Genomic DNA, 21,498 nt, shown 5'->3' on the forward strand with positions numbered 1-21,498 from the left:
AATTCTCTTTCTCAGTTTCTCATGTATAGTTAGCTAGTGTAGAGCAAAGGCGGGACAATTCATGGGAGCTTTTCATCAACATGCCCTCTAGCCTAAAATTTCAACACCTATCAAGCTTTCTCCTATTGGCGCACTAATACCTGTCTATCCACCTTTCTTTAAAATTTCTATAAATGATAAAATTCTCTCTAGTTTTTCATTCCGCCGAAAATGCCATTATAATTATACACTGAACCCAAATTCACTCTTAAAATACACATGATTTTTCACTTTAAAACAAGGATCCAGTGATTTTCTTCCATTCAAGTGCGACATATATATTTCACTTGGCAGTCACTTAAATTTCAAATGAAATCATTCACATTCACTTCAGTCGTCACTTGAATATGAAGTGAGAAAAAATATTCACTTCCCCATCACTTGAATTTCAAGTGAATGTCGGGTTGTAATTGTGTTTATTTTCAGAGTTCAAAATGGCAAATTCTAAAGAGCAGCGTTTAAAGCTTATGCTGGATTTGGATTTTCCCAATTCTTTACTAGGCGATTTTGACGGAAGTTTGTGTTAAACGTGATGTAAGAAAAAGTTATTTAAAGGTGTTATCATGTTTCAGCTGGTGGGTTGAACTGGACATATTTTCTGGTTTCCAACAGGGAAGATTTAGAAGTCGCAATATCCGCAGTAACCGATCTGCCTTGGGATTACGATGGAATTTTCCAATCAATAAATTTATGGCGAAAGCGTAATGTATTTGAAATCGAAGTGGTGTTCTATAAATGTTCTTTTATTTAAAAAAGTTACAGAGGTTGTATATAAGAAACCGATAAGTCCACGTAGAATTACGACAGCCTGTCTTGTGTCAATGTGTTTTTCGTCTTAAATTAGCATTCTAAAATAAAGTATGTCTAATTTTTTAAAGGAAATAATCTTCAAGAAAAGTCAGTCTTCCCTAAATTGCCGTTTTAATACCTATTAATGATCTAAAACGACCCATATAGATAGTATGCAGCTTGTTCAACTGCATAACAAAAGGCGAATTAAATATAAGTATAAGCAGAAACAAAGCCGATGTCGTCGAAATGATTGCGCCCGGCAGTTATGCAAATAATGTTATCAACACACGAGCTTTGTATCAAACGCTTGCGAGAATAGCTTTCAATGACTGCTTTGATCTAAACGCTTGACTCAGTGCAAAAGCTCTCGAACTGTTTAGCCTCATGCATCTCGTTGGAATCAGTATAAGGTATTTCCCGACTTGTCAACAGAACAGCTGATTTCTCATGTTTACAATTTTCGGCAGCTGGTGGTAGGGTAAAAATAACAACAACACTACGCATGTTCAATGGTCGGATTGTAACGAAACCAAATTGGCGATGCAAAAGTAATGGTTATGCAAAATTTGAATTTTTTAAACTACCTTAAACTAACTAATTGTAGACATGAAATACTTTGAAGGTAATGTTGATGTTATGTAATGTTAATTTGAAAAAATAATTTCTTTTGAAGAAATAATTGAACAGTGCTAATCTCCCAAGTTCAAAATGGCGATCAGTAGGTGTTTACCTTTTTCAAAACAAAAACAAAAAGCTACCCTACCACCATCTGTCTCAGGAAATGCTCTATTATGTTTTCATTTCCCTTCAGATCACATTGCAATCACTAACTTAAAATGTTGATTTTACCTAGGGTTCCGGAGAAAGCGTTAGATTAATCATGATTTCATTCCATCAAAGAATTATAAACGGCCCTTTTCAGGGCCATAAATTTTCAAAGAGTTGTTCTTGATCTTTTTGAATTTTTGGTAGTCGTGTGCGTTGAGTGGGCGGTATGGATGGGTGTGGGGTGGTGTGCGATGGGTGGGTGGCATGTGACGGCTGGGTGGGGTGAGATGAGTGTAAGGAGGTGTGCGATGGGTGGTAAGGTTGGGTGGGTGGTGGTGTGCGATGGGTGGTGAGATTGGGTGGGCGGTAGTGTGCGATGGGTGATGAGGTTGGGTGGGTGGTAGTGTGCGATGGGTTGATGACTTGCGATGGGAGGGTGGTGTGCGATGGGAAGGTGGTGTGCGATGGGTGGATCGTGAGCGAAGGATGGGGATGGGAAGTATGATGGGTGATGTGGGAAGAGGGCGGCGGCTGGTGGGTGATGTTCCATGGGAGGTTTTTTTTTGTGATGGGGATGGGAGGTGTGCGCGTGTGCGCGTGTGCGCGTGTGTAGTGTGTAGTGTGTGTGTGTGTGTGTGTGTGTGTGTGTGTGTGTGTGTGTGTGTGTGTGTGTGTGTGTGTGTGTGTGTGTGTGTGTGTGTGTGTGTGTGTGTGTGTGTGTGTGTGTGTGTGTGTGTGTGTGTGTGTGTGTGTGTGTGTGTGTGATATCATCTCAGCTGTCACAATTTTTTCCGGCGCGCTGTTGACCATCTCTGCTGCTGCACTTGTGTCAAGTTTGAGTTTCTCTTAACGAATGAAACAAACCGTCAGTCGACTCCTTCTTTTATAACTTTCGTTGGCTGGAAAAAACAAAAATCATCGAGGGGCGGGGCGTCTAAATTTTTTTTCATTTTCGAATAGCCAATAAACGTTAAGCAGGCTTGGTATGTCTTTTAAGAAAGATGTCTCTGAAAGAGGCGTTTTTCGTGACGCGAGATCCGTTCGCGGATTTCAATTTACCCCCTATAGTGTTGCCGTAAGACGTAATTCTACGTCAAAACTTGAAACTTACTTAGAAATTCAGATAAATTTCACTCGAACGTCATAGTGTCATTCACTTCACCAGTCACTTTAGTGAATTCACTTGACCCATCACTTAAAATTCAAATGAAATTACGTATGGCAAGAATTTACTACAGATGTCACTTACTTTTTAAGTGAAAATTATTTTGCGTGTAATCAACAATTAAAATCGATAGATGGACAATGAAGGGGCTAAGTTTTTTAACATTAAAGGGTGTTCGGATCAAAAAGTGGTCAACTTAAATTCGCCGTATTTTTTTTATTCATTCATATAAAAAAAAACCTGAACACCCCTCATTTTAAAGGTGTGTGTATGTGTAGAATGATGTTCCTTTTTGGCTGTTGACATTAGGTCTTTAGTTTTTAAAATGGCGTCCAAGCAAGAGGAGCTACCCAAACTCCAATTAAATATGCACCGAGCCACAGTCAGGGATCATCAGCAGGCTGATGTCTCAATGATAGTTGAAAAAGTGATTGGGTTAAAGCGACTACATACAAAGAGGCGCCGTCTGACTCTGCTGTAGGGCTGCCTTTAAGACTTCTTGGTTTTTGCTCGATTGGAATGACACTGACAGTTACTCCGAAACTCCAATCGAAATATGGCACCTCTTTGTTTATGTAGTCTTTTTAGATAGGTACACACGAAAACGCTCTAAACTGATAACTACATGTTATGATAGCATGCTTTTGGTTCAAGAAATGACGCTGATATCGATCTAGCTGGCATTTTCGTTAGATGTCAGTCGTTAACTATCACCATTAACAGCTCTGCTCTCAACCTCATTCTTTTATTCACTCTCCTGTACAAAATTATTTTCTAGGATGCAACCTCAGGTACTAAAGGTCCTCAGGTACTAAAGGTCCTCAGGTCCTAAAGGGTGATACGTTCAAAATTTGGTCAAGGGAAAACGCGTGTAAATCGGTGAAATCATTTATTTAAAAATCGAATTAAATTTTTTTTTCAAGTTTAATTAGTATAAAAATCAGGAAAAATATTCAGTTATGCTTCCGCTTTTCCAAATCCGAATTGCCGGGCCTTACGCTTAACACCTGCCATCAGATTTTGTTCAGCCACCTTTTCCACCATCTTCGCCGCAGAAAGCCAGTTTGCCTTGAACTGCTGCTCGTCCTTAGCAGTTTTTTTGGTCTTCTTTAGGTTCCGCTTGACAATAGCCCAGTATTTCTCAATTGGGCGGAGCTCTGACGTGTTGGGAGGGTTCTTGTCCTTGGGAACCACCTGCACGTTGTTGGCGGCGTACCACTCCATGGCCTTTTTACCGTAATGGCAAGTTTTATGTCTTAACACTAGATTTCGGATATAATTAAAAAACGCGTATAACTTAGTTTGAAGCCAGAACTAAAAGAGACCAGCTCTTCCAGTTGCTAGTTTATTTATACTTTTCCAGAGCTATTGTTTTCTTTCGGTTGTTTGTTTGGTTCGGCTGAGCGTTAGCACAAGCTGACACGCTCAAATAAAATTAGCTTGTCTTGGATATAACAGCTTCTTCCCCCTTTAATTAACTTATTAACAGTAGCCTAAATTATTATTTTTTTAATGTAAAATGTGATATAAAACGAAAGGGAAAAGATTTCACAAAATTTCTTTACCCACTATCCCATAATATTCGGACACTGCTTTTTGCGCTTCAGTTTCGACCAATGGATTTCCGGTAATTCAGCGTTAACAGCAATCGAGTTGCGTGAGCGTTTTCTTTTCACCCAACGGAATTTGGACCATCGTCCTCCTGACACTTATCAGGAAAAGTCCGGAAATCGCCGACATCTTTCTCGTTCAATACCGACATTCTGCAGCCTTGTGTTATGATAATTTTTGGACAAACCATATTGTCCAGGACAAATTGTCCTCGATGGGGTGAGTGAAACGGCGAACAATAATTAGCAATTTTAAAATCAATCCTAGAATACGAGATGTGCTTTTTTTATTTATTTTACTGATGAGATGATTATTATCGGCTTACCACTCTTCATCCCCCTTCTGTTAGTTTCTCCATGGGACAATTTTTAAATAATTTTTTTTATATTATTTTTTTTTGTTTCTATGCTTGAAAAGGTCAAGTAAATTTTAATATAATTTAAAAAACATGATGGAAATGACCATCACTAGTCAAAATATCCTATAAATACATACTATGTAATTCCTTCGCAAAAAATATGTTGACTTTTCAACTTTTCTTGCCGAAAGTTTTATTAATTTTAATAACCTTATATTGCCTTAATCCCATGCACAACTTTCTCCATAATGATCCTTTAAAATTAAATTATAAATGTGTAAAAATAAATAAGTGAAAAAAATGTAAAAAAAGTGTAAAATTTTAACAAATGTTTTCCCATTTGCTGTTACAAAATTAGTTTATCCTGGTAATGCAGACAATTATCTACAATTTTATAGTGCGCACTGGATAAAAATATTAACATTAGCTAAACATGTTTTTTCTGTGCAATCGATTATTTTTAGAATTAAAAAGGTTATAAATAAATAGTATTCATCTTTGTTTACATTTTCATTCAAAAAAAAAAAAAAACAGTTTCATTCTATTGTCAATAATCACAACAAATGATTTTTAAATCAATGTCAACCATTTTAGTTGAAGGTCGATGTTGTATTTCAAAGTTGACAAATAATAAAACTTAAATTAGCCTTTGCTATCTAGTCAAATTTGATGAACTTTTCTCATCTTATATAAAACTTCGAACAAAAACGTATCGACATTAGATATGTGCACATGAAGATTTCAAGGAATTTTCCTCACGTAAGATTTTTCTAAAAAAAACTACTTCCATGAAAATCATCAGTTTAAATTACAACAGTGGTATCTTAATTTAAAACTAACTTTTCAATATCAGGCAATTGCAATAATTGATAATATATTTACGAATCAGTAAATTGAGCAGTATTATATAACACAATTGAATATGTAAGCCATGTTTTCAAACATTTGCTGATTTTTTTGTTGAACTTCTAACACTTTTAAATGTAAGACTACCATAATTTCAGTTTATAATAAAATAATCAAATCAACCAAGTAGGCTCACAACACATATTAGATTGGAAATGATAATTGTTTTGTCATCTACTTCACCCAAATCTTTTGCTGTTGAATCAAAAAAATTAAAAAAAATCTGAAAAATAAGTCTCAATTGAAAATTGAATGAAAAGTTTTGAAAGAGAAATAAAATTAACTTAAGTTATTCAAAAATCTATGCCAAACATAAAATGTGTAATTAAAAAGATATTTGTTAATAGAGAAATACAAATCCACAAAAAAAATTTAAATATTAAATTTTTTAAACGTTTCTGAAGTTTACTAATAAAATATCATTTTGTTTATTCTTCAATTTGTGAGAAAAACATGAACCATACAGGTCTACTTCTTACATATTCGGAAATATTAATCCTTCTAACCCTAAGCAAGCTTCTGCCTAACTTTTTTTTTTAACTTGCTTTTAAGTTAATTTTATGAGCAATGCAATTTTGCAAAAAAAATATAAATTTTCCGAAATGCTTTGATTAAATAACTTTCATTAAACAATAGTCTATTACGATAAGTTTCACACCTGAATCTAGAAAAACATGTTAAAAAATATTTTTTATTTTTTTACCAAAAACCAGGCAATCTGAAACAAAAAGCGAAATCAGTAAAATTCTGAAAAATTTTCCTCTCATGTCAAAGTTGCAAATTTTTACAACCATTTTGATTACATAAAATAATCTTTAGATCCATGTAAAATTAAAATTCCAATACAATAATCAAAAGGAATTTCTTTCATTTCATCTTCGCCAATCAAGGCATTTGCCGAAGCTATACTGGTAAAACCCATTATGAAATGCAACATTAGCCACCATTTTTTTTTGTTTCTAAACAAAAATGTAGAAAAAACAACAAAAAAAACATTAAGATACACTTACCAAAATGGAAACTCCGGTAACTCACCGAAGACCTCAAACGACTTGCGGGCTTGTAAATCACTTGGAATTTGCCAAGGTCTGTTCAAAAAATGAAAATGACACTGATCACTTTTTTTCTAAGTATCTTTCAAATATTCCCGTTTTTTTTTTGTGTGTACACAAAATTTAAAAAACAACGACAATCATCGCAATAAATTTATATCACTTTATCATAATTTAAAAAAAAGTTTTTTCTTTCTTTTTGAATCACTCTAATAATTGAATCCAACACAAAACGCTTTAGAAAAGCGAACACCAAACAACATTTCTTGCCTTTACAAAATGGCTTTAACCAACGCACAAAATGGTTATGCGCGGACATTTGTCCTCGTCAACTGACGATAACGATGACGGAAATCACCGAAACTATTGGGACGAACTTTTCCGTACCCTTCATTTGTCTTCAACACCGAACTTTTCCGGTGGCCTGGGGCGAACCATTCACCAATCGGATAGGTGGCAAATACCGGCGAAATTATTCACCTGGTAAACTTTTTTTCCTTCTTTCAAACACTTGGCCACTAAACTTATCGCGAATTTACACAACACTTTCATCATCGTCGCCACTTTTATGTCTTAACACTAGATTTCGGATATAATTAAAAAACGCGTATAACTTAGTTTGAAGCCAGAACTAAAAGAGACCAGCTCTTCCAGTTGCTAGTTTATTTATACTTTTCCAGAGCTATTGTTTTCTTTCGGTTGTTTGTTTGGTTCGGCTGAGCGTTAGCACAAGCTGACACGCTCAAATAAAATTAGCTTGTCTTGGATATAACAGCAAGATGAAAAATCCGGCCAAAACAGTACGGAACAACCGCGTTTCTTCAGGAAAGGCAGCAGACGTTTATTCAAACACTCTTTCACGTAAATTTCTTGGTTGACAATCCCGGTAGCTATGAAAACGCTGCTTTTCAAGTCACAGGTACAGATGGCTTGCCAAACCAGATATTTCTTCACTAACTTTCACAGTTTCATATGCTTGAAAACATCTGCTACCTTTCCCCTTCCTTTTCCCGTATAAAACTCTTGTTCCGAAAGCTGCTTGTAGTCGGCTTTGATGTAGGTTTCGTCGTCCATTACCACGCAGTCAAACTTCGTCAGTATCGTCGTGTACAGCCTCCGGGATCGCGCTTTGGCCGTCGTATTTTGTTTATCATCGCGATTTGGAGTCACTACCTTCTTGTAAGTCGATAGTCCGGCTCGTTTTTTGGCTCGATGCACGGTTTTAGACGATACACCCAGCTTATTTGCGGCCTCTCGGAGAAAAGGTTAGAGTTTTGCTTGAAACTACCGGCAACTCTCTTTGTCGTCTCAGCGGCTTCCAGTTTTCGATTTCCTCCCGATCTAGACTTCCTGGCTGTCGACAAACGTTTCTCAAACACTTAAATTACATTTGTAACGGTTGATTTGGCAACTTTTAGCGATTTTGTCAGCTTTGCGTGCGAGTAGCTCGGATTTTCGCGATGCGCAAGCAAAATTTTGATACGCTGCTCTTCTTCCTTGGACGGCATTTTGACAACTGAAGAGTGAATTCCAAAATCAAAATAGGAGCAACATTCTACACATACACACCTTCAAAATGAGGGGTGTTCAGGTTTTTTAAATGCAAAATTGAAAGAAATACGTCAAGTTGATATTGAACAAATTTTGACCGTATCACCCTTTAAAGCACGAATTCTAGCTGCTGGCCTCTCTCAGATGTGCTCTCGAGAAAACGTAAACGGTAGAGTTCTTGACTTGATCTTTACAACCTGACCTGGCCAAGATTGTGCATCCTCCGAATTTTATCTTGGCAACTGATCGCCATCACCGACCACATGTTGTGTTACTCGATTGCTTTGAACCACATGCTGTGATCGAAAACGAATATCGTCTCGACCTCGAATTCAGAAGATAGAAAAGTAATAGAAACACTAGCATCAATAGATTGGTTTCAGCTTATAGGCAGCCTCTGTCCCGATGAAGCTTTTTCAATTTTCTACGAACAGCTGCTAAGAATAGTTGCGCTGCACACTCCAAAGAAACGACCTTACCAACATCAGTCGTACAAGCAACCTAGGTGGATCGCTGATCTTCGTCGTTAAAGAAACAGACCACGCAAGATACGCAAACGATAATGCTTGAATAAAACAGCAGCAAACAAAGACGAACTAGCATCAACGGAAGCTAATTACTCAGCGTTTCGCAACTCTCTTTTCAGGAGATACATCAATGATATGGAGAGGAAAGTAAAAAGCATTGCTTTTGAATTCTGGAAATTTATCAAGTCTCGATGCCGTACCAGCAGCTTTCCATCGCGAGTATCATTTGACGGGCGCTTCTCTGGAACTGTATGTGAGTCTACAAAACCTCTTTGAAGATTTTTTCAATAGCGTTTATTCAACACAAGTGCCACCTACTACCAACGAAAACTTCGAAACACTGCCTGCATTTGACATCAACCTTCCTCAGCAGCTTCTAACCTTAGACCTATCTCGATCCTATGTGGCTTGTCGAAGGTTTTTGAGTCAATAATCTACGAGAGTCTTTACAACGCTGCTAAACCGAACACCAACATGGTTTCATGAAAAAAAATCAACGGATTCTTGTCTGATGAGCTACTCTGCCACACTCCATGTTGCTATCAGCAAGAAGTAATAAGTAGATGCCATTTATATAGAATTGCATTTGTAAATCTACGAGGAATCAGATCTCAGACATTTGACGTCCCTTCCGGTGTTCCCCAGGGCAGCCACATAGGACCACTAATCTTTATCCTTAACGATCTTGCTTGTTTACTGCAATCCTTTAAACTGATGTACGCACATGATCTTAAGATTTACCGGATCATCAAATCACCAGTGGACCGTGCAGCATTTCAAGCCAACATCTCGACACTTTTTGACTGGTGCAAGTCTTATGGGATGGAAGCTAATGTTAGTAAATGCCGATGTATTACTTTCTGCAGAGCAAGAACTACTTAAAAAGTACTTTTGTACCTATATATATTTAGCAACCTACGATCTTAACTAACCGATTATACTTGAAGTTCAATCTCTTGATGGTTCTGTTCGTTGCTGTCAGATTTTGCCAGCAGATATTGCAGTAAAAACGTTTTTTTTGTTGCAGGTTAGTAGATAATCAGGTTTTGTGAATTTCGAAACAGCTGAATCCACCAAATAACCCTTAGTTTCTTTCAAAAGAAAAGTATTGGGTCAAAAGTAGCGGAAATTGAAGGAGGAGGATGCAGCCACCCAAAATACAGGTTTGACGAAGTAAAAGTGGGAAAAACTTATCAATAACCACCTTGGGAAATACCAAGTATAATATATGTAGATATATTTCTTACAAAAAACGATGAAATTTTTTTTTCAAATTTTTCCAGAAATTGTCATAGATAACCTTTATTTCTTCCATACAAAGTATCAAACGTAATCAATGTTTTTTTATATACAACTGGTACGACGATATTATTTCAATCCCTTTTGAAAAAGAAAATATGAAATTATGATATTTTTGTATTTAATTAACCCTCTTAAACTCGCCAAATTGCCTGGATATTAAATAAAAAAATAGGGAAAAGTCCGTTCATTCATTCATTGAAAAAAGCCCTGATTTCTTTAAATTATTTACCAAATAAAAAAAAAATTTATTTATTAATGCGCCCAAAACGAATTTTTTTTAACAAGTTTTATAAAAATAATCATAAAAGGGTTTTTGGAAGCCTAAAATACGATTGAAAATCTTCTGATGGATTTGATTGAGAGAAAAATTAAATCAAATGCCCGGATTTTGCCTGGTTTTTCGATAAAGTATTCCGGATTTATCCGGCCCAGACACGTGCTGAAAAAATTCTGGCAATCTTATCTTAAATCCAATCCTACCTTAAGGCGGCGTTTACAATAATCGGCATGAATCCAGAATGAGTCAAAACGCGCAGAATGAGTCAAAACATTGAAATCTTACAATCCATACTTAAAGCAGCTGTTTGACAAGCAGTTCACAAAAGCTACAGCTAAAAAACATGAGAAATCTGAAAATGGACCTATTTATAGAAAATTATTATTTTGGTAGCCATATAAAAAAAACTAATGACATTAAGGCTAAGAGTAATAACCATTCCGGCTTGATTTTTGAGTAAAATATGATCTTATGTTAGGTTGAAGTGATGAAATATAAAACCCGTCTAAAGATGAGGTTGACAAAAACACGACAACAAATCGACAAATATGTACCTAGTGTAATTTTTGTAAAAACTTGTAATATTTCACTTATTTTACCAAAAATTATTTAAAATTATGACTATGAGACCATATTTACATTTTTCAATACTTTAAGGAAACATTGTTGAAATGTTATAAAACTACAATCGAGATAGTAGGAAACATTTAGTTCTTCTGCTCCTGTAGTTGTACAATTTCTGTATTAATTTTCCTCAACCTTAAGTATATTTCTGGATTTTAGAGGGTTAAAAAAATTTAATTTGCTTGAATATATGTAGGTACGCTATAGCACTAAAGAAAAACCAAATCCACTTTGGTTTTGGAAGTCAAGATAAATCAATTATTTTCACGACAGCACTAAATTTTACTTCGGAAGTCCGGACTTCCGACTTCCGACAGTGGAAAATGAAGTGCTGGACTGTCGGAAGTCTGAATTCAGCTGTCATTTCACCTACGACGTTTCTAAAAATTTTATTAATATGCACAATAGTGTCCAAAATAGGTACTGAGGGTGGTCCAAAATACCGACCAGAGTAACAATAGAATAAACGAGTTTTGAGGCTTAAATCTTCTTGCAACAAAGATACAGAAACTTTTTTATTTCAAGAAAAAGCATCGCCACTTCCCGAAGCGGTTCATGCATCCACAACGTTGCTTGAATTCCAATAAGAATTAAGCCACAACTATTTTCTACATGATAGTTTTAACCGTAACTGTATATTCTCTCTGAACTTAAATATAGTAAAATTAGTATAAGGAACAAATGTAGCTGGAAAAAAATAAATGAAAATTATTTTTCAAAGTTGAAACATGGTCTCCATTTTCAAATAAAACACATCGTCGAGTTTAAATATATGAATTACCTACTTATTTAAATCTTGGTGACTGTTCACTCACTGTTAGAATGCATGGTGCAATTTAGATGCATTCCGTATGGATTGCCGCCACACGAGAGCGCAATGCGGATAAAACCATGCAATATATTGTATCCTTTTTCCACTAGAAGCACGTATTGTGTGCGATTATTAAAGTTGGTCAGTCAGTTCTGTTTTGCAAGTCCGTTGCGCATTATGTGCAGTGCATCTGTTTGACATCTACATACGTTAAGTCTAGAAATTATAATTATAATCTGGAGTGAATCAGTGTTATTTTGATTCATGTGAGACGAATCCGAATCTCATTCAGTTCTCGTGAAAAAAAAAAAGTGACCCGACGAAAAATGTCAAAATTAGCAGCCGTCCTATAGCAAAGCAAAGATTTCTAAGAATAAAAGTGATATTTTTCCTGGAACAATCGATGCAAAGCTTTGCATTCATGTAAAATTAAACTTCACTTTACTTTAAAAATCCTTGAGGGGAGTGTAATGTTCACTGTTGCAGAGGTGTGCGTGTATTTTTATTCGGAAACATATTTACAAAAATGACTTCATTTCAGACAATTTTCGTGACAAATATTGCCTAGGATTAAAGAGATTACAGTAAACAAAGAGGCGAAATGTAACAATTAGAATTTTTCGATTCTCTGTCAGTGTCATTCCAATCGAGCAAAGGTCTTGTAAAGCTGTTTAATTTAGAACTGCATTGTTATCACTTGAATTAATTTTTTTGCGCCAGTTGATTTTTTTTTTGTATTTCACGGCTGATGTTAACAATTAAGCAAATTATTGCTTAGTTATTACTCATCAATTTAAAACAAAGTAAATGTATCCAAAAATTGAAGTAATGGAATATTGATCAACTTTGTCCGTTCATTCTAAACAACATTTACGAGAAGTTTTATTAATGGCAATCTTTGGCTTTATATGTGTTTTGCTTAATTCTAGAGAACGTGAAATAGTGTGCGTTTTCCTGCACCACCTTAGTGAAAGTGTACTTCATCGTGTGTATGCGTGTTATCAATTTATCTTCAATATTTGCAACAAAAATTTTAAAATGTTCAGTTAATCTGAAGATATGCCGTGGCAGACAAAAAACATGCGTGAAGGCATTTTTTTAAAGTTTTTTCTTTGTTTCATTTATCAATTCCTTCTCAATTTTCCTGACAAAATGGACCATTTTATTGAGCCAATGATGCTCTATTTTGCCTGCATCTCCGAGACGTGTAGAGAGGAATGCTTCTTTTTGATATCATATACATATCCCAGTTAACATTTTTGCTATATTCCTATGGTAATTTGATATAGGTTTCATATACGTTACACAATGATCATATTATGTTACAAAAACAGCTTTTATCTACCAAAGTGGAGGTTATATCCATCCATAAATTTCACTTCTTTATAAAGCGATGAAAACTACACCAATTGGGCGTTATTCGACATATTATTCGTCGTACATATCAGAAGATCAGGCCTATTCGTGAACTATTGGGTGAGCCGGCAATTTGGCTTAAAAGTTATTGGGGGGTATTCGGCCGGCCGAATATTCTGTATATCTCTAGTCTAGTATAATTACTTAAAAAAAATATGATTTTTTGAATATTGTTTGAATAGAATCTAGGGCTGCTATGACTTTTTAAAATTTAAAACTCCTAAGTTTTCTTGTGTTTCTTGAATGAAAAAATGAATATAATTTTTTTTTAAATTTTATTAAAAATACAAACATTCAAATTTGCATTCGGATAAAGTCATGCGATATCGCAACGGTACAACCAGCAGCTTTATGATGAGGGAATAGAGTATAATTGTCTGAACACTATCATAGAGAGCATCAAAACTGCGATCATGGAATGGTGTTCAATATTTCGTCAATACTGCTGCTCCGATCAGCGCTGGCCGAAACATAGGGTACAAGTACCATTACCCGATCGATAAATATACTTACTTCTATTGCTGTTTTCAAATTTTACTTATAGGGTTTATATTGATTGAATAAGGAAATCTCCTTTCATGACTCAATTGGCGTCGTTAAATTTGAAGCCAAAATACAAACCAGCACCCTAGAAAACTATTAAGCCTTTAGGTTCTGGAATCGATATCAATCTCAGATGTGCACTAAGATAAGAGAAACGGCCTGCATCGTCATCTCAAATCGAAGTATTCAGCCAGTGTGGTAGGGAAGGGAGAGTCATCCAAAATGGAATGCATCATTGGCACGACAAATTATTATCACTTGATTACGAAGCGCGAAGATGTCCGCTCCGACATTGATCATCGTTTATAAAATTACTGTATGACTCCAGTACACGGATATAGAATAGTTTAATTAATAAATGAAATCGCATTTAAAAAAATTACTTTAAATACTGATGAACTCTTATTCTAGATGTCGACTCATAAATCCGTTTCTAGGTTTTCTTTTTCAACTCGGTTTTTCTTGCTTTTGCTTAAAATATGCTCTACAAATTTAATTTATAGAAACTCATCAAATTTGAATAATGAAGAACGTTATTTCCCGCTAAAAGGTTTAAAAAAAACATATCGTTCTCCCTGAGCATACTTTTATACTACTTTACTATCACTCCGGCAATAATAACACGTTGAGTAAACGTCTATTAAGCAACTACCACGATAGCAATTAGAAGACTCCAATAGCTAAAGCTTTATGGAAATTACCTAAGTTAGACGTGCATACATACCACATAGATGATGGTCACAATCAATTAACAAACAATTTAATCGGAAAACTATCAAGACTCACCAATTATGCGCGGCACTTTATAAACAAAACACCGTACACTGAACAACGAAATTATTATTATCAAGCATATGCATTTTTTTATTTTGTAACTTATAACAATAAAAGTCAAACTGAAAAACGCAGCGTCCTTAGCTAAAAAAAACTATTTAGTAGAACTTGGCGTCTTGAATCAGAATCTCTGGTTTTAGTGGTATGAAGCTTCTCAGTTTTGAGTAAAATCAATCATTGATAATTGATAAACTAATTAACCTTAAAGAAAAACTAAACGTATTGGGAATCAATTATATATTCAACGAGGATTTTTATGTTTCATACAATTACTTGTTTCAGTGATGCGATACTGTGAAATGTGTGTGTGAAGTCCAGAATGTTCTCAAACTCAAACAAAAAAAGAAATTCTGTAAATTTTTTCTTCCCAAAACAAAACTATTCGCGGTGTTTCAGAAAATTTATATTTGACTTAAAACCTTTCAGTAGGGGAAAAGCGGGCTAAATGCGCATACTTAGCAAAGGACCAATATTCCGCTAGATAAATGTCCAAAAACTGAATGCATATGAGCAGACATCTGTTTTCTATACATTGTAGCACTTTTTTGTGTTGAAATCTAACCATTGAAATAACCGATTTCCGAAACCAGGCAGACTGAATGCGCTTATTCAGATGAACATAACAGGGTGGCCAGCAAGCTTCCATTTTCAAATTCCCGGTTTTTTCCCGGTTTTCTTGATTGAGATTTTATGGTTTCCTCTGTTTGAAAATGTGCAAATAAATTTGTCCATCAGGGTTTTTGACCAAAAATGAAGATAAGTTTATGCAAGTTGAACGTAAAGGTGTGAGGACTTATTTGTTTATTTAGTTTTATCTTGAAACTCAAAGGTTAGATATTGAAATTACAGTGATGGTTATACGGTAAGAAAATAATTCTAGTTGTCCTAACCTTAGCCGAAAATTGTTTTCTTCTTTCCAGTCTTTCACACAATCCTCGCTTTTCATAAGGGAAAATACTTTATTTTTATTGTTTGCATGAGATAAATTATAATTTTAATATGATGCCATGTACATATATATTACTTTTGAAATTTTAAGTTGAAATACTGAATTTTACTGAAATCTACTGATTGATATTCCAACATTTTACTTCTAAGTTCTTAAAACAGATTCCGATGAACCTTATTCGTGCTAAGCAATCTGAAATTTTTTTTCGGTTCTCATATTGAATACTGAATCACTGATAAACTGAATCATGTTTTTGAATCAATACCTTGAAACCTTATTTAGAATATGCTGAGTTCTAGATTCCTCAATCTATTTATGTACCTAAATTCTGGTTCATTTATCTAAATTTAAATTCTCAATTTTCACTCCTATTTAAAAGATGAATGGTTTTTATTTGATTTTTAATTTGAAATCCTACTAGTTTGAGCAAAAAATTTGAACAAGTATCACACATAAACTTGGTATCTTGTTACATCTTCTGGTTCCTGTGCGTTTATCAATCAACGGAATAAAATGGTGGCAACTTTTTTTATTGTTTCCGGCATTTTTCCCGCATGGGACAATTAACGATTTTCAAAAGTAAAAATTGAGCTAAATTATCTAAGAAAATATTTTTGAAATCAAATAAGGTAAGAGCTTCGAGGTTAGGTCGTTCATCAGAAATTCGATTTTTGAACTTACGTATTGATAGTTTTGGATAATTTTTAGTGAGTAAGTCTATAAAAAAACAAAGAAATTTGATTTTTTTTATAAGTTTTGTTGATATACTTCCAATCAAACGAAAATATGAAGTATGGTTATGAATAAATTTGTATTTTTTTTAAATAAAAGTACCGTAAACTCAATTGAAAACAGCTGAAAATTAGTAAAGTCAGGACAAAAAAATCTCATTATTCAATTTAATTAAAACAACCTTTCCTCATAAGACAAAAAAATAGCTTTTCAGAAAATTAGTCGACTGAGTAAGGACTTCACAATATGCGTGAGCTAAGAAATAGTTTATGGTCAAGAAATTTTCTACGATGTTTCTGGACGTGTTTCAACAAGCTGATGGAAATTTGTCGAAAATTTCAAACTTGTCCTCGATTGAGTATAAAATGAGCAGATTTGGTGGCCCAAATTTTACAGAAGAATAGTAAGAGTTCCACTAGTGACAAGATTGAAACCTCTTTACCCGGTTCTGGACCAAAAAGTGATGGTGGTACGGCAGTTTGAAATGAGGTGTTATCGGGATCGAGGTATGGCGATGGAACCTGCACTTACTCACATCCAGATTTTAAAAAGATAAATAAGTAACGAAATCAATTATATTTTAATTTTATTGTTCTCAGTTGCATTTTATTATCATTCGATTATGTCTTTTTTATGAATTTGAATAGCTGGACCAAAAATAAACTAATGATTAATTGTTAAAACAACATTCTTCAATGATGTTTTAAAAAATCATTGAAAAATTTAATGTTTTGCTCCAAGATAAACATTTTATCAGTTATTCAGATATATTTGTAGAAAATTGAACTTCTGGTAACATTTTTAAATTTTGGCGATTGCAACCGTTTAAAAAGAAAACATTATGTTTGTTAGCTTTTATAGAAAAATTAGAAGGGAAAGGCTCAACTTTGCAATCTCATCGGATCTCATTCTCTCCGTATTCCATCAATTGAGGTTTAGACAGGGATGAGTTAAAATTTTGATTTATGAAATTTTAAATTAATGGTTACGTTTAAAGTTTAGTTTTTTACGCAGTTCAACATTGCCAAAAAACAAGTTTTAAAATAATAATGTTTTTTTTTAATAATTTTAAATTTCTTCTGAGATGTATTCTATTCAATTAGAATTTGAGCGCATTGTAGAAGATTGCAATTGATAGGATAAGACAAAAAATTATTGTTAGATTTACGGTGCATATTAGGTATTCGATTTGAAATTCAAATATCTAAAAATTTTGAACATGATTCTTGTATTGTTTGTTGTTATTGTTAAAAGTGTAGATTATAAAAAGTAGATCTACAGTAGTTAGTCCAACAAAAAATTGATTTGCTAGGATGATGTTACAGAGATTTTAATGAGAGAAACAGCTTGCTTGTGAGAAATTTGAATGATTCCTTTTCCAATTATTTGATTGTTGGATATTCAAATTAATAACACTCCTTAGTCCATAGGTATTAAGAGGAGAATTCTCGGGAAATGTCTAGGAGCTAAGGGAGTGTAGGTAAAACGAAGATCGCACCATTTTCCAAAAATGGCTCCTGATCCAAACCTCTCCCTTAATAACACAACCCTTTCTGAGATACTTGAATATAGATTCGCAGACGTATAGACGGTTTCTATAGCTGGTGAAACTGACTTATCATTGTTTCAGAATTTTTCAAAACAAGCTTTTGAAGAAAACTGGAACGACGGATTTATAGTTGATCCTAAAAAGTATCTCACTAACAATCCTTCCTTCACCCCTCATTGACTACTAGGACGTGGCCGGCGTCGTTATTGATCATTTTTAAAGGGAGAGCATGAGTTTGGTGCAGTGAGAAGGAATTGCTAATCCCAAGCTGCATTCTTTTGGCCCTTGCACAAAATTGATGGCCTCGATCAATCACGGAGTAGCAACCACTGGCGATGTGGAACTCGTTCTACTTAGCCACGCCAGCGATCATGGAGCTCGAAATGTATTCAATTATTTTTTGTTTCAAATAATCAAAAAATTATAATATTAGACACAATGTTAGAGAAGCATTTCGGGTTGAATGATTTAAGGTGGATATTAGGGTGTCCCAAAATTGCATAACTTCTGGGAATCTGGGGGCTAACCCTCCAAATGGTAGATCAGGATGTGGAGAACAAACTTTTGTATGGGGCCGACTAAAAAAAATCATGCTTAGAGGTTCCGCAAGTGCAATCTTTGAAAAAAAGTCCACTTTGAAAATATTTGATTTTAATTTTATTCTGCGTTTAAAATTTTCCACAAAATTTATATGTTTTATATTTTTTTAATTTTGTTTGGATTAAGTACTACACGTCAAAAATGAAAAATGAACCAAATTTGAGCCAAAATGAAAAATAAGCCAACTATTTTCATGAAAAAAAATGTTTTTGGTCCAAAAATTTTGTTTTTAACTGACCAAAATGTGTACCAAACGTAAAATATTTTTGATACCAATGCCACCAAAAGATGCGATTTTTGTGCACTTAAACTTTGCTGAACAAAACATGTTGTTTGTAGCATCGTGTGAAGAGCTATTCACGGTTTAATCCTTAAAAAAAATCGAAATTTTAGATATTTTTTATTTAATTTATCAAATTTGTCTTAATAAATATCTACTTTAAAATCAAAATACTTGCAAAAAAAGACTTTGATGGTTTAAGGTAATCATCAGAAGACCATATGCCAAATTTGAGCGGAATCGGACAACAGGAAGGGGTTGTACTGAATCTCAAGTGTAAAAGGGATTCTGAGCCATAGTGTTCTGAAGAAGCATAAAAAACTGGTTTTTCATCAAACATTTTTTTCTTTACTAATCGAATGCTTGATTATGTTGATTTTAATAAAATTTTAGTTAAGACTAACATTTCACCTGAAGACTGCAACTCGATTGGACTGAAAACAAAAAAGTTATGGCTGTTCAAAGATTGTACTTTGGTCGCAAATTGATCTGTAAAACGCAATGAGTAAAATGTACTCATTGTGTATTAAACAACAATTTGCCACAAAAATACAATCTTTGAATAGCCATAACTTTTTTGTTTTAAGCCCAATCGAGTTGCAGTCTTCAGGTGAAATGTTAGTCTTAGTTGAAATTTTATTAAAATCAACATAATCAAGCATTCGATTCGTAAAGAAAAAATGTTTGATGAAAAACCAGCTTTTTATGCTTCTTCAGAACACTATGGCTCAGAATCCCTTTTACACTTGAGATTCAGTACAACCCCTTCCTGTTGTCCGATTCCGCTCAAATTTGGCATATGACCTTCTGATGATTACCTTAAACCATCAAAGTCTTTTTTTGCAAGTATTTTGATTTTAAAGTAGGTATTTATTAAGAAAAATTTGATTAATTAAATAAAAAATATTCAAAATTGCGATTTTTTTTAAGGATTAAACTGTGAATAGCTCTTCACACGATGCTACAAACAACATGCTTTGTTCAGCAAAGTTTAAATGCACAAAAATTGCATCTTTTGGTGGCATTGGTATCAAAAATATTTTACGTTTGGTACACATTTTGGTCAGTTGAAAACAAAAATTTTTGGACCAAAAAAATTTTTTTTCATGAAAATAGCTGGCTTATTTTTCATTTTGACACAAATTAGGTTCATTTTTCATTTTTGACGTGTAGTATTTAATCCAAACAAAATTTAAAAAAATAAAATATATAAATTTTGTGAAAAATTTTTAACCCAGAATGCAATTAAAATCAAATATTTTCAAAGTGGACTTTTTTCAAAGATCGCACTTGCGGAACCTCTAAACATGATTTTTTTTAGTCGGCCCCATACAAAAGTTTGTTCTCCACATCCTGATCTACCATTTGGAGGGTGAGCCCCCAGATTCCCAGAAGTTATGCAATTTTGGAACACCCTAGTGGATATGAGTCAAACAAGCTAAGCTAAGCTATGCTAAGAAATTTTCTACGACGTTTCTTTGTTCGACAAATGTATGTGCTGAATTAGAAAATTAAAAAAAATCCCGACTTTTCCAGGCATTTTTCTGATGAAGATAAATGCATGAATTAAATGAATGAATTTTCGGAAATAATAGGTTTATACATATAAACCAAAGTTTTTTTACACGAGTTTTTTTACACGGATTTCGCGGTTTTGGACAGAAAATAGCCTTTTGAACGGGAAACAAAATTTTTGAAGTTGAGAGAATCTTAGCTCTGAGACTAAGAACGTGATACATGAGACCTAAGACAAGAGATATGAGACTTGTGACCTGAGACATGAGATATGAGACATAAGATATGAGACCTGAGGCATGAAACAAGAGCCATGAAACATGAGACCTGAGACATGAGACTTTGAACCTGAGACCTGAGGCTAGAGACATGAGATTTGAGACTTGAGACCTGAGACATGAGACATAAGACATAAGACGTGAGAGCTGAGGCATGAGACAAGAGCCATGAAACATGAGACCTGAGACATGAGACTTTAGACCTTAGACCTGAGACAAGTTACTAGTGTTAGTACCGCGAGAAATTAGTTTAGCTCCGATTTCAACTTGCGACTCTTCTAGTGAAATGGTTTGACTTGTAGGTGACGAAAAAAAGTGTCGCGAGTTCGCTAGTACAAGCTACTAGTGTTAGTACCGCGAGAAATTAGTTTAGCTCAGATTTCAACTTGAGATCCCTTTAGTGAAAATTGTTTCAAGTTTCAGAGCTGCAGAATTTGAATGGTCTTTTTTACACGGTTTTCCGCAATTAGCACGGTTTTTTATACACGGTTTTCGGGAATTAACACGGTTTTTTGCACGGTTTTTTTACGCGGTACGTATATCTGTGCAAAAAAAAACCTACTGTATGGGGAAAAATAATCCATGAATAATTTTCCTGGTTTTGATTTGAAATTTCCAGTTTTTTCTCGGTTTTCCCGGTCCCATTTTCAACTCCCGGGGTTTTCCCGGTTCGCTGGCTACCCTGAAAAAATACAGCAAATTTAAGCTTTTATGAAGGTTTAATAATGATTAGAAAGGGGAATAAGAAAGAGTTTTTGTATGCCCCTATCATGTTTGTAAAATGCCTTTATCAACACCTCAAAAGAGAATTGTAGATCTCAAAATAGATTTGATAGTTTTTTAATGAATGAACTGATTCCATGATATGGCAACCCTTACTTTTTTTCTATCCTTTAAATTTAAATTAAAAAAACATAAATTGTCATAAAATTACAGCTATGCCTAATGAAAAATATCAGTTTCAAGCATTTTCAATAAAATTATTCTAAAATATTGCCAGAGAACTAAAATTCTGTGCA

This window comes from Uranotaenia lowii, chromosome 2 (genome assembly GCF_029784155.1).
Source record: "Uranotaenia lowii strain MFRU-FL chromosome 2, ASM2978415v1, whole genome shotgun sequence".
Lineage (NCBI taxonomy): Eukaryota > Metazoa > Arthropoda > Insecta > Diptera > Culicidae > Uranotaenia > Uranotaenia lowii.